Source organism: Oryctolagus cuniculus, chromosome 9, assembly GCF_051225735.1.
Source record: "Oryctolagus cuniculus isolate XC-2025 breed Fujian yellow rabbit chromosome 9, ASM5122573v1, whole genome shotgun sequence".
Lineage (NCBI taxonomy): Eukaryota > Metazoa > Chordata > Mammalia > Lagomorpha > Leporidae > Oryctolagus > Oryctolagus cuniculus.
This window is the reverse complement of record NC_142875.1, coordinates 132,477,642-132,492,410: the sequence shown is the minus strand read 5'-3', so window position 1 is coordinate 132,492,410 and position 14,769 is coordinate 132,477,642. Positions and strand designations below refer to the sequence as shown.

The 14,769-nt window shown below is 48.5% G+C and overlaps 1 protein-coding gene across 8 annotated transcripts in view; it reads right to left on the bottom strand.

Moving 5' to 3' along the window:
* Nucleotides 1-14,769, bottom strand: part of CNTN1 (contactin 1) — a 384,862-nt gene that overhangs the window by 356,614 nt on the left and 13,479 nt on the right. The window contains exon 2 of one of the 8 annotated variants that reach the window (XM_070049666.2): nucleotides 3,963-4,045. The exons of the other annotated variants lie outside the window; for them this stretch is intronic. The gene's annotated coding sequence lies outside the window, so the exon portion shown is untranslated. The remainder of the gene's footprint in view (nucleotides 1-3,962; nucleotides 4,046-14,769) is intronic. 8 annotated transcript variants of the gene reach the window in all.

Sequence of the window (14,769 nt, the reverse complement as noted above, 5' to 3'; positions counted from 1 at the left end):
TAAATATGCCAAACCTAATTGTACAAGAATTCATGGATGCAATTACCTTACAGGCAGCCCAGATTTTGCTGAAAAATCAATCCAAGATTCATCTAATCCACCGACCAGGCCAAGAATCTAGTAACTCTACTGTATGGTATTGTTCTAAGTCCTTACACGAAAAGTAACTCAATATTCATGTTAGTTTAATGCATTATTTCAGTTCAATGAACACTCTTTTGTTGATTATATTTTATTTATATCTTGGAAAAATAATCGTTTTGTGCAAAGGTTTAACCTGGTTTTTTTTAAAGTATCTATTTGAAATTCAGAGTTAGGGAGAGAGGTAGAAACAGAGAGACCTTTTATCCACTGGTTCACCCCCCAGATGTCCACAATGGCCAGGGCTGGGCCAGGCAAAAACCAGGAACTGCATCCAGGTGTCTCGCACAGGCAGCAGCAGCCTAAATACTTGGGCCACCTTCTGCCAGCTTTCCCAGGCCATTAATAGGGAACCTGATCAGAAGTGGCAGGAACTGGCGCCCAGATGGGAAGCCAGCTACTCACGTGGCAGCTGAAACCCCTGTACCACAACACCAGCCCCGTAACTCCGTTTTGGCCCAATCAAAGTGCCCATGAAAATGAGGGGAGTGGGAGGAGGATGACCTAAGTCAAGTTTTGCACTAGGGCTATGTTTTGTCTTCAGGCTCTAGCAGTTAACGGGCTAAGGACACTAAGCCAGTTAGTTCTCTCTGGGTTTTTCCTGTGAATCAGAGCAAAGAAATAACATTTCTATCCAGCTTAGGGGATTGCATAAGACTATACACAAAATTGTAATACATAAAGCATTGTTTTCTCTTTACCTACTCAGCAGAGATGCTGTGGAGACGACATCAGGTTACCAATCACCTACATGAGCTTTGGACTTGAAACTTTAAGGCATTAGCATTCCGATTATACAAGGGAGCAGGTTCTACTTGCCTGCTTCCACATGGGTCAGCTCCTACACATGCCCCTTACCATCAGAGAACACGACCTTCCTAGCACTCCCGTCCAATGTGGTTTACTTATTCCTGGTTATCAGAGTTTGACCTTCGTCGTATCCCTATAAACAGGTGAAGTCCCGGTAAGTTGGTTGTTTAGAGAAAAAAAAAAAAGCTACATTGATGTGAGTCTAGGTGAGGTTTAGGGACAACAACTCCAAAATGCCCAAGGCAGCAAGTGATACAGACCCAGATCTCAATAATGGGAGCTGCCCTCCTGCCTGCTCCACTCCCCTCCCAGGCTCCTCCCCCAGCTCCCGCATCCAGACCCCCCCCCCCCCGTCTCTTCCCAGGGATGGGGACAGAGGGGAGGCAGTGGCACGGTCACAGCTGCCCAGAGGATGTCGTACGCCGCTGAGGCGGAGTCACTCTGCCGCCTGGACTTTCAAAACAGCAGCAGCATCTGGGGCACCGAATCCCGCATCTCGGGGGTGCCGTCACCGTTTGCTATTTGTCAGGCAAATGTTCTAAGTGTTGGCCAAGCACACACGTGAGGTCGCTTAATGAGAAAGCACCGGGCACTTCCTCTGCTTCCGCCCAGGCTTGAGTGTCATAAAAACCTGAGCCTCTCCCAGATTTATTTCTTGGGATGTCAATGTTCTCCTCAGCTCCAGGGTAATCAAACACCAGTGCTGTGTTGTAACAGTAAGGGGAGAACGCATTAGTGTATTAAATCCAGGCAAGCAATACCTTGAGTGCCGTGGCCCTGCCTGCATACACTAAGCAGTCCTGTGTGTTCTCCCTCCTGCTAGTCAATACCCTTGGTTTGGTAACCATTTCCTGAAGGTGAGCGTTCCCAGTGAACAGAGCAGCACTGGTGCCAAAGATTCTTAGAGCAGCGCTCGTGAGAGCTGTTTTCAAATGGGCACAATGGACACTGCCCGGGGCTTGGGAAAATGCCAACCAGCCTGCTGCAGAGTGAGAACGGGTCCCAGGCGCCTGTTTTTTTTTTTTTTTAATTTTTATTTATTTATTTTTTTTGACAGGCAGAGTGGACAGTGAGAGAGAGAGAGACAGAGAGAAAGGTCTTCCTTTGCCATTGGTTCACCCTCCAATGGCCGCCGCGGCCAGCGCGCTGCGGCTGGCGCACTGCGCTGATTCGATGGCAGGAGCCAGGTACTTCTCCTGGTCTCCCATGGGGTGCAGGGACCAAGGACTTGGGCCATCCTCCACTGCACTCCCGGGCCACAGCAGAGAGCTGGCCTGGAAGAGGGGCAACCGGGACAGAATCCGGTGCCCCAACTGGGACTAGAACCCGGTGTGCCAGCGCCACAAGGCGGAGGATTAGTCTATTGAGCCACGGCGCCGGCAAGGCGCCTGTTTTAACCAGATATTCAATGGGACTTGGTGCACATTCCTGCTGAACCACCACCAGCTCCTGGGCAGGCATGTGGCCTGGCAGCGAAGTTGCAAGACGTGAGGAGACTCACATCTCATACTGGAGTGCCCGGGTACAAGGCCCAGCCCCACCTCCAACAGCAGCTTCCTGCTCCTGTGTGCCCTGGGAGCCAGCAGGCAAGGACTTCACAGTTGAATTCCTGCCATCCACGTGGGAGGACCCAGTTAGAGTCCCTGGCTGCTGACTCTGGATGCAAGTCAAAAGCTGCTGCATGGACCGACACTGTGGCATAGAGGGTGCAGCCGCCGCCTGCAGTGCTGGGTCCATTCCTGGCTGCTCCACTTCTGATCGGGCTCTCTGCTGTGGCCTGGGAAAGCAGTGGAAGATGGCCCAAGTCCTTGGGCCCCTGCACCCACGTGGGAGACCTGAAGAAGCTCCTGGCTCCTGGTTTCGGATCAGCATTGCTCCAGCCATTGTGGCCATCTGGGGAATGGGCCAGCAGACAGAAGATGGATCGATCTCTATCTGTCTTTCAAATAAATAAATAAATCTTAAAAAAAAAATAAAAAGCTGTTGCAGGCCCTTGTGGAATAAACCAGCATATGGGTTCTTGCATGTGCTCTCTCATTCTCCCTCTCAACTTAAAAAATAATTTTTAAAAAGAGTAAGCAGCTCAGAGGACATCTAAAGCAAATAAAATTCAATGTTCAACCACGGTGTCACTGACTCATTTCTTTCTGCATCTATTTTTCTTTTCCTTTTTTTTTTTTTTTTTTTTGACAGGCGGAGTGGACAGTGAGAGAGAGGGACAGAGAGAAAGGTCTTCCTTTGCCGTTGGTTCACCCTCCAATGGCTGCTGCGGCTGGTGCGCTGTGGCCGGCGCACCGCGCTGATCCGATAGCAGGAGCCAGGTGCTTCTCCTGGTCTCCCATGGGGTGCAGGGCCCAAGGACCTGGGCCATCCTCCACTGCACTCCCGGGCCACAGCAGAGAGCTGGCCTGGAAGAGGGGCAACTGGGACAGAATCCGGCGCCCCGACCAGGACTAGAACCCAGTAAGCTGATGCTGCAGGCGGAGGATTAGCCTATTGAGCCATGGCGCTGGCCATCTATTTTTCATTATTTCAAAAAAAATGCTTATGCAGTAATTTTCACGCAGAGGGAACTTCTTCAGTCAGCGGCAGACTGGCCATAGCACTTGGTGAGGCTCTGATCAGCAAGGATCAATATTTACGTCCTTTGTAAGAAACAGAACTCGCGTGTCCCTTGTTGAGTGAGCCGACAGCAAAGGAAACACAGATTTGGTGTTTTCTGCAGGGCCTGCGGCAGGCAGCTCCTCTCCAGGAGCTGCAGAGCATAAAATCTCAAAGTTGCTAAAGCTGCAGAATGCCGGCACCATGCACGCTCTTCCACCTTGCAGACACACAAGCCTGCATTGCAGCTGCCTTATGGACTGACCCTGTATGCAAGCCTGCAAGGGAATTCCCACCACAGTGCGCTCCAGACAGCTCGGACACCAGTTTAACCAGTGCAAACCGCGAGAAGGCCAAGTGCGGAAGAAAGCGGATTCAAAGCCTCATTCCTTGAGTAATGTAACGCTGACCTCAACATCTGTGTCTGCGAAGATCCAAGAGATCCGGATAATGAAGCGTCAGCAGTCAGCCAGCCACTGCACCTTCTCCCTGCCTGGTGAGGACAGAGACCAGACCTCACTCATAATCAAGATTTTAATCCTGCCCAGACAGGGGAGGTGCTGTTACTTGGTACCCTGGGTCCCTTCGAGGAATATTTTATATCCACTATTTCCCAAGACATCGATCCCAAAGCCCCAGACAACGTCCCACGTTCCCACTAGTGCTGCCCCAGTACCACGGCCTCCACGGATTTACTAATGATTAAAGCAAGCAACACCATCATGGAACTCTGGACCTTTGCCATCTCTGCCTGTGGGATGCTCCCTGCAGATAGCGCACTAAATCTCCTCCCAGCTATCTTTATAATTAAACAGCTGTGATCAGGCACCTTTTTTAAATTTCGAGATAGCCTATTCTTCACTCACACTGTAGTCAATGCTCCACTAAATAAAGACGCCAACAAATAAAAACTGAAAGCTGACAGCTGAGCAGGAAAACAGGCAAGAGCTAGAAATAACAATCAAAGGAAAGGGCGCTCAATTTCACTCACATAAAAAGTAAATTTTTAAACAGTCACGAAATCTTTTAAACTACACAGATAATTTTAGGTTGATAATTCTAAGTCTTTTATATGGACTGTATGTCATCTATTTATATTCAGATGCAGCCAAGGCTGCCATTTTTCAAGTCAGCACCCACATTGTAACCACGGAATAAGGCCATGACTAATTACAGCCATATCTTACCACACAGTGAACAAGAAAGAGATCTCTGCATTCATCAAAACACTAAGTCTGAAAAAGACACATGACTTTACTTCCAAACAAACTGCTAGGCTCTCCTAGCATCAAAAAGCAAGATTTTCTGGTTGGGTATCCTATTTACCTTCTCACTTGTGTCACTCCCCCACTTGCGGAGGAAGGACACCGGACCTTGCACTGTTCTCTTTGCCCGGCCCTTCCCGGGTTTGCTACTGCTCCCCCCCCCACCCCCGCCCCCACCCCCGCGGAGGGGCAGCACCCCCGCCACTTTCCCCACTTCGGCGGAGGAGCAGCACACCACCGGCCGGCTCTCAGGGGTTTCTCAGGGGTTGCTCAGATGTTCCTGGTGCATGTTGTCTCTCTCCTCCTTTATAGTCCTCTTCCACCAATCCCAACTCTGCTACCCACACGCCGAGTACGCTGCTCTCCTCCAATCAGGAGCAGGATCAGCTCCTGCAGCTTGTTAGCCAAATTGGTGAGGCAGCTGTGTGGAAGTTGTTTGCTCCCTCTCAGCGCCATATGGTGGGAGATCAGATGCATAGAGTTAGTCTTAGCAGTTCCAGTAGTTTAGTCTCGGTTGCTCCCCACAACTTGTTTTATTACACACTCGTACAGGTCCTCATGGTCTCCCTGAACACTGACTCTCCCCTCCCATGCGTCATGGCACATTTTTAACACGGTACGACCTTAAAAACAGAGGCTGTACAGCAAGCCTTCCCCACCACCACTTCCATCAGTCAGGATCTGTGTGTGTGTGTGTGTGTGTGTGTGTGGTGAGAAACAGTACTTAGCAATTTACATGTGCTACGAACATACACAGAAAAATCAAGTTATAAAAACATGTCAGACTATCAAGAGATCAGCAGCAGCATAAAGAAACAGAACCCACTGAAGAAGGCTGCTCTGCTTTTTCGGAAAACACACTTTATTTAGGGCGGACAATTCGAGCAGTGCTTGTAATCACTGGGGTACCCTCATCAGATATTAGAGTGTCGGGGTGCAGTCCCAGCCCCTGCTCCCCACCCAGCTTCCAGCTCAGACACACTCAAGTGGCCAGCACCTGCTGGCCCATGTGTGTGGTCCCTGCCACCCACATGTGAGAGATGGATGAGTTCTTGGCTCCTGGCTTCAGCTGACCTAGCCCTAGCTGCTGTGGGCATTTGGTGAGCTAACTAGTGAGTAAACTCTCTTTCTGTCTCTCCACCTTTTATTTTTTTATATAACCTTTTTTTACAATTTCATTTTGTAAAAAATTTAGAAATTTATTTATTTATTTGAAAGTCAGAGAGTCAGAGTTACACAGAGACAGAAGGAGAGGCAGAGAGAGAGAGAGAGGTCTTCTATCTGCTGGTTCACTCCCAGTTGGTCGCAATGGTCGAGGCTGCACCAATCTGGAGTCAGGAGCTTCTTCCAGGTCTGCCACGTGGGTGCAGGGGCCCAAGGACTTGGGCCATCTTCCACTGCTTTCCCAGGCTATAGCTGAGAGCTGGATCAGTAGTGGAGCAGCCAGGACTCAAACTGGTGCTCATATGGGATGCTGGCCCTGTAAGCAGTGGCTTTACCCACTATGCCACAGAGCCAGCTCCTCTTTACTTTTTAAATAAAGTGAAAATAAGTAAACATTTTAAAAATGAAATATACTTTAGCTAGTATCACATAAACAGGTATAAGAGCAACTATGAATAAGTTCCTTCAAACAACAGCTTAGGTTTTGTCCAACTTTATGTATATTTAAATTTCTGCTCAATATATAAATACCAGAATTACTCCCATGAATGCTATCAATCCTGGACTTAAGGGACAGAAATACTTCTCTACATGACAGAAACCATTGATATTTTTGAGAATATTAAAACAAAAAGATTTGATATGGGGTTAAACATAAAAGAGTAATTTCATTTAATAACTCTTAATGAAACACACTTGGTTTTAAAATGGACATAAAAAATGAGCTGACCAGTAGCTTATTCAAATTCAGGGATGGCTAAAGTGATTAGAAGATAGAAACTACTGGGGCCTGCATTACAACCTGCCAGCTGCCTACAATGCTAGCATCCTATATGAGTGCAGGTTCAAGTCCCTGCTGCTCCATTTCCCACCCAGCTCCCTGCTAATGAGCCTGGGGAAGTGGTAGAAGTTGGCCCAAGTAATTGGGCCCTTTCCACCCACGTAGGAGACAGGAACGGAGCCCTTGGATCCTGGCTTCAGCTTGGACCAGCCCCAATTATTAATGTCATTTGGGAAGTGAGCCAGCAGATGGAAGAGTCACTGTCTCCCTCTCTCCTTTTAACTCTAATAGATGTATCTTTCAAAAAAATCGTTAATTAATAAGATACAGGAATTAAATTTTAGTACCATTTTTTTCTTGCACAATTGCAATTAGGCTGAAATTTCCCATGGGGCAGGCGCTCTCTCTCTCTCTCTCTCTATATATATATATATATATACATATATACATATACACACACACACACATATATATATATATATAATGAAAATTTCTCACAGTCTAAAGTTGAGTATCTTGCAGGTAATTTTAAAACGCTTGGTTGTCATGATGGGGAAAATGACGCTGCAGGAGGTGAAGTGATGGGCAAGCAATCCCAGGCTCCTTCACAGAAACAGACTTCAAACCAGTGTATCAGAGAGAATCCCCACAGAGGTGACGGAGACAGACCGTGCGGCTTGCAACAGCCATCAGGAACCAAGACACACCGGCAGCCCAGGAGCTCCTGGAGGGGCCCTGAGAAATGCGTACCAGGAGACACAGTGCACTAGGATTGCAAAATTTTCTGCACTCAAACTGACTTTTTAGCTCCATTCTTCTATGAACGAGTTACAATGTCCTCACCATGGACGTGGCTTGTTAGGCAAGTGCTGTGGCGCAGCAGGTAAAGCCACCACCTGCAGGGCCGGCATCCTCTATGGACGCCGGTTGCAGTTCCAGCTGCTCCACTTCCGATCCTGCTCCCTGCTAATGTGCCTGCAGAAGCAAGCGGATGGCCCAAGTTCTCGGATTCCTGCACCCACACAGGGGGCCTGGATGAAGCTCCTGGCTCTGGCCAGACCCAGGCCCTAGCAATGCTGCTACCTGGGGAGTGAACCACCAGATGGAAGATCTCTCTGTCTCTCCCTCCCTCTGCTTGTAACTCTGCCTTTCTAATAAATAAGTAAATCTTTCAAAAAATAAATAAATAAAAGCAAAGTAACCAGGAAGCACCTTATAGGGAGTGATGGTCATGCTGGATGGGTCCACCCCAGGGAGCATCAGCGGACATCTCGGCACAGACAACTGGCGACTCTGACCCTTAGGACAGCCACACCGAAGCGGGTGGCCTGGTGCACCTTCTTCCTACTTACTGGCCTGAGCCAGGCTACTCAGCTTCACGGGGCGTCCTATCCCTCATCTGCAAAGGAGGTTTCTTCCTTTGACAACGAAGTCAGATAGCGTATGTAAAAGCATAAAGCAAAGACACAGTATGTTGCAGCCTCTCTATTCACTTTGCTAACAATGTCAGTGGCACAGAGCTGTTTTAGGGGCTTTTCCCATGGTGGGGGGTGTGGGATGGATCGTGGCACCGCAACACCGTGTCGAGGAGGTGCAACACTGTGTCGAGGAACCGGAGTCGGTGCAACACTGTGTCGAGGAACCGGAGTCTGCCGCACCGCAACACCGTGTCGAGGAGGTGCAACACTGTGTCGAGGAACCGGAGTCTGCCTTGCTGGTAACAGCACCAAGTGGAGGTGTTTGACCCATTGTTGAGGAGACGACACATTGTTGAGGAGACGGGTCTGATGCACAGGCCAGCTTGAAACTCAAGATGTAGCAGCAATCAGAGCCGTCTCTGGACAAAGATCTGACAGTCTGTTAGTAAAATGGCGCAGTCTTATCTATGGCACGATCTACACCCTGACACCACCCTAGGCCCTAGCCCCCACCGCCATTGCTGGAAGCCAGGTGGCCACATGGCCCAACCACCAGTGTCAGCCCCACTCCCTTCCTAATGAGATTCGCTGCTCCTACTTCCCTGCCTGCCCCCCAGCAAAGTTTTAAAAGGACCTGTTCCTGAACACGTGGCTCTCTCTTCCTCTCTGTCTCCTGACCTCTGTCTCTCTCTTTCTCTCTCTCTCACTCTCACTCTCCTTCTCTCTCTTCTCCTTCTTTGCCCCTTCCCTCCCATCTGTCAGGTTTCCCCCAATAAACCCTCCACCTTACTCGGGTGTCTGGTGTGTTTTATGGTGGCCTTACATAGTCACTGTGTGTCGACTGAAGTCCTAAGTGTAAAAACCACGTAGAGGAAGAAGAGAACAGAAACGCTAGGTGCTTTCTGAGACTAGAGGAGGCAGACAGGAGACCGTCTCATCTGACTATGCCAATCAGCTGTCGCCCTGTAATGCTGCACCCACGAATCACATCCATTTCAGGACCCAGGTGCCCTATGCTGAGCTCCAGGATATCAGGTGACACCTGCAGTTGTGTGGCCCAACACAGATGGGTTTCTTTTATGCTTGCAAACAGGATTTTGAAGCGGACTTAGAAGTTTTGATTTCTTTTTTAAAATAATGAAATGGATGTGTTTTCTTTTCTGAATTGCGTGGGGACTGAATTTTACTACTTGCTGTTGTGAAGAAGGTGGCAGTTCCCCCATGCCATGATAAAATAGAGATGCTTACAAAATAAATGTCGCTCCCCCTCTTCGTGGAGGAGCAACACAGGACCCTGCGCTGTTCTTTCGTCTGCTCGGCCCTCCCCGGGTTTGCTGCTGGTTCTTCCCGGGTTGGCTACTGTCCCTTCCACCTCCGTGGAAGGGCGGTTCCCCCTGGCCGCTTTCCCCACTTCCGCAGGGGAGCGGCACACCACCGGCCGGCTTTCTCGGGGGCTGCACGGGTTCCCTTAGATGTTCCCCAGAGATGTTCCTGGTGCATGCCGTCTCTCTCCTCCTTTATAGTCCTCCTCCGCCAATCCCAACTCGGCTGCCCACACGCCGAGTACGCTGCTCTCCAATCAGGAGCAAGTCCTACAGTTTATTAGTTGAACTGGAGGCAGCTGCGCGGAAGCTGTTTACTTCTCTCCCAATGCCATGTTGTGGGAGAGCAGATGCATAGAATAAGTCTTAATTTCAGTAACTTAGTCCAGTCCGGATTGCTCCCCACAGATCCCCCTTTCTTTTTATTTTTTGGCGTTGATACGCGCCTGTCTTCGGTGTCCCGCGGCACACACTCTGCTCTACTTGCTAGAGTTGCCACAAGCTCTTACAAGTCCTATCAATCAGGCAAACCGAATCCGGGTCCTCTCTTCGCCATGTTGTGAGGAGGTTTTTAGGCACTGATGCATGCCTGTGTTCGGTGCCCTGCAGCGCATGCTCTACTCTGCTAGAACTGCCCGCAGGTGCTTACAAAACCTATCAGGCAAACCGAATCCAAGCCTTCTCATTGCCGTATTGTGGGGGAGACTTATTAGTGTTGGTTTGTGCCTATCTTCGGTGACCTGCAGCTCATACTCTGGTTGAGCTGCTTGCTGGCGCTTATCGCCTTAATTAGGCAGACCGAATCCAAGCTTTCTCATTGTTGTATTGTGGGGAAGCCTTACTGATGTTAATTCGTGCCTGTCTTCGGTGACCTGCGGCGCATAAGCTGCTAGCTGCCCGCAGGTGCTCATCGCCTCACTAATCGGGCAGACTGAATCCAAGCTCTCACATTGCAGTGTTGTAGGGAGGCCTTTCTATTTCTCTATTTCTCTATCTCCGGGCATTCCTATTTCTCCCATTTTACTTCTATCTCCCAGCATTCTTATTTCTCTCATTTTATTTCTAAACTTCTATTTCTCTTATCCCTGCAGCTTCCCGCTCTCATTCCATTTCTAAACTTCTGTTTCTCTTATCCCCGCGGCTTCCCGGCTGCGCCGCTTCAGCCCGCGCCTCTCTCATCTGCGCAGCTTCCCGGCTTTGCGCGGCTTGGCTTCGCGCGCTCCGCGGTCTCCACGCCCTTCGCGTCTGCACCACGGCCTCGCCAGCCCCGTTCCCTATCTACTTGTGCCCCGCACGCTCTCTCTGCACGCGGCGGCTTCCGCGAGTAACACAGCGTAGCTTACGTGTCCGCCACTAGCATTCAATCTAAGTTCCCCGGGCTAGCCTGGCGAATTCAACCCAGCGTACGTCTCCGCCCCACGGTTTGGCTTCCCGTCCTTTGCTCCCCGGGCTAATCAGACGGATCCCAACCAGGCTCACGTTTCAGCTTCTGGTTTCAACTTTTCGCCCCCTATTCCCGGGCTAACTTGAGAATCCCAAAGTGGCTTTCGTATCCGCCTCGGCCTGCCCCCCGCGGCTTCAATTTCCCTAACACTTTTCTCTACCCGGTATGTTTCCCTAAGTTTTCTTCCAACAATATTCCTCCCTTATTTCTCCTGGCCTCTCCCCACAGTCCGCATCCGAGTCTGTTCTAGCTTTCACTTTCGCTTTTGACCTTAGAGATTTCTCCCAGCTTCCCCCCGTAGTCCGTATCCGAATCTATGCCTAGGCTTTCAATAACTTCTTCCGGCTCCTTTTTCGTCCGGCTTTTCCCTAGGCTGTTTGCTAGTCTCTCTCTCTGGTATTTTCCTGCTTCTTCCCGTTTCTTCCCTCCTAAGTTTGCTATCCGTTCTAGGTTTCCTATCCGAGTCAGGTTTCCTATCCGAGTCACGGCACCATTATGTCGCTCCCCCTCTTCGTGGAGGAACGACACTAAGCCCTGCCTAGGCTTCATATCCGAGTCACGGCACCATTATGTCGCTCCCCCTCTTCGTGGAGGAGCAACACAGGACCCTGCGCTGTTCTTTCTGTCTGCTCGGCCCTCCCCGGGTTTGCTGCTGGTTCTTCCCGGGTTGGCTACTATCCCTTCCACCTCCGTGGAAGGGCAGTTCCCCCTGGCCACATTCCCCACTTCCGCAGGGGAGCAGCACCCCGCCGGCCGGCTTTCTCGGGGGCGGCACGGGTTCCCTTAGATGTTCCCCATAGATGTTCCCGGTGCATGCCGTCTCTCTCCTCCTTTATAGTCCTCCTCCGCCAATCCCAACTTGGCTGCCCACACGCCGAGTACGCTGCTCTCCTCCAATCAGGAGCAGCTCCTGCAGCTTGTCAAGTTGGTGAGAGGCAGCTGGGTAGAAGCTGTTTACTCCTCTCCCAGCTCCATATTGTGGGAGAGCAGATGCATAGAATAAGTCTTAATTCCAGTAACAGTCTAGTCCAAGTTGCTCCCCACAATAAACAGACCTAGAGCATCCCAGACAGCAGGATGCAGTTCTAACAGTCCTAAACGCTGACAGTGCTAACCCCAAAACGCAGTCACAGCCCAGCTCCCCCGAGGGAACGGTACTGGAACTCAGAGGCCAAAGTCGCAGTCGCACAGTCCTATAAAGCGGCAGAACCTGCACCTCCTCCTCCCCTACACTCTAAATCCTCTCCATGTCACCTATAAAGCCTAATGTGATGTAAACGCTATGTAAACTGCTGTCACAGCAAAGGGAGAAGCCTAGATGTCTACTACAAATGCAGCTGTATTCAAGCATCCTCCAGTCACGGCGCAGTTGGTTGAATCCACAGACGTGGAACCCACAGACAGGGAGGGCCAAGCATACCTAAAACTGTATTAGATGCATAAACAAAACCTATTTTAAAATAAACGCAGGGGCCGGCATTGTGGCATAGCAGAGAAAGCCACCACCTACGATGCCTGTATCCCTTGTGTGTGCCAGTTCCTGTACACACTGCTCCACGTGGGAAAAACAATGGAGAATGGCTCCAGCGCTTGGACCACTGCCCCCCAACGAGGGAGACCCAGAAGATGCTTCTGACTCCCAGCCTCAGCCGTGCTCAACCCCATCCATTGCAGCTACTTCTCAAAGTAGAAGCACGCTCACTTGCTCTCTCTCTCTCTCTGCCCCTCCCTCACTCTCTGTGACTCTGACAAATAAAAAAGTATTTAAAATAAAGGCCTTAGAGCTATTTAAAAGATAAACTGAAACATTTTGAAAAATATCCAATACATTTACAAATTCAAATAGGGCCTGGCGTTGTGCTGTAGTAGGTAAAGCTGCTGCCTGCGATGTTGGCATCCAATATGCACACCAGTTCGAATCCTGGCTGTTCTACTTCTGATCCAGCTCCCTGCTAGTGTGTCTAGGAAAGCAGTGGAGGACAGCCCAAGTGCTCGGGCTGTTGGACCCACACAGGAGACCTGGACGAAGCTCTTGGCTCCTGGCTTCAGCCTGGCCCAGCTTTGGCTGTTGTTGCCATTTGGGGAGTAAACCAGCAGATGGAAGTTGGATAGTGCTTGCCTGCTCGCTCGCTCTCTGGCTCTCCCTCGTTAACTCTGCCTTTAAAATAAACAAATGAACCAATTCCTAGAAAAATACAACTTAGCAAAAAAGACAAAATAATTATCGTTAAATATAAACAGACTCATAAATGTTACCAAAGTTTGAAATTATGCCACAAAGAAAATGCTAGGGTCAAAGGACTTAATATTTAGATGCCTCAAATATTTAAGAGAAATAACACAATCATCCACAGATTCTACAAAATAGAAAAGGAGAAAATATATCCCAACTCACTGTAGGAATTCATCTAGCACCAACCTGAGCCTTGCAAACCCTGACCAAACAACTACCCCCAAAAAAGAAGATACAACTGAAAAATTTCTCAATAATACTCCAGGATTTCTGGTTTAACACTTGAAACTCAATCAACATGATTAATTACATTCAGCTGATATGAAATAAATATGATATGATATAAACTGAAGAGAACTCCCTCAACAAGATAAAGGCTTCCATGGAAAATCTAACAGGTGCTGGCTAAATGCTGGGAAATGTTCCTCTGAGATGCCTATGTGGCCAGCAAATACCACCAGCTCAGCTTAGCACCACACTGGAGACAGAGATCCTGGCTAGTACCGTATGACAAAATTTTTAGGAGTTCAAACGAAAGGGAGAAATAAACCCATTATGCTCAGATGATATGTTGAAAACCTAGAAAATTAAAAGACAATCAGCAGATAAATTATTAGTATTGATAAGTCAGCTGCTTAAGTTTATAAATGATCACCATACAAAATTCAAGTAGATGTCTAGTCACCGCCTAGAAACTAAAATTGAGAATTATCACAAAAGCATAAAAAGCAATTATCTAAGAATAAATATAAAAATGTCCAAGGTTTTTTACACTGAGAACTAGAAGGATCATTTAGAGAACTTTTAAAAGATTAAAATGACATTAGGCCATGAAAATACATTAAGACAAATTTTTAAATGGCCAATTTTCCTCAAATTGATTTTTGGAATAATCCTAATAAAAATTACCACTGGGATTTTGGATAAATTAATGATCTGACTTTTATATTTATATAGAACAGCCAAGAGTCAATAAAAGACAAGATAAACTTGAAGAGTAATGAAGCCAGTGGGACTAGACCAGCAAATAGAAAGCCCATTTTAAATACAGAAAATTCAAGACTCTGCAGATGCAGAAGAAGAAAGCAAGCAGTACAACTGAACAAAACGTACCAAGACCAATCTTCCCATAAAGTATTTCATGGCAAAAATAGCATGGCCACGGTGTGTAGAAATGGCAATTGGTTCAATGACTAGCTCTGGGTCAGTATTATTTATATCCAAGTAAGAAAACACAGCTCAAACCAGGCATGAAAACCTATTCCTGATAAGATATGAAACAGTAAGTATCTAGGTAGAATGTAATACAAAAATATTCATTGACTTTGCAATAAGGAAAGGTTTATTAAATAAAATATTAACTATGGAATTCATTAAAATGAAGAACATCCAGGGGCTGGCGATTTGGTGCAGTAGGTTAATCCTCTGCCTGCAGCAGCATCCCCTAGGGGCACTGGTTCTAGTCCCGGCTGCTCCACTTCCAATCCAGCTCTCTGCTGTGGCCTGGGAAACCAGTGGAAGATGGCCCAGGTGCTTGGGCCCCTGCACCCATGGGAGACCCAGAGGAAGACAGAGGCACCTGGCTTCGGA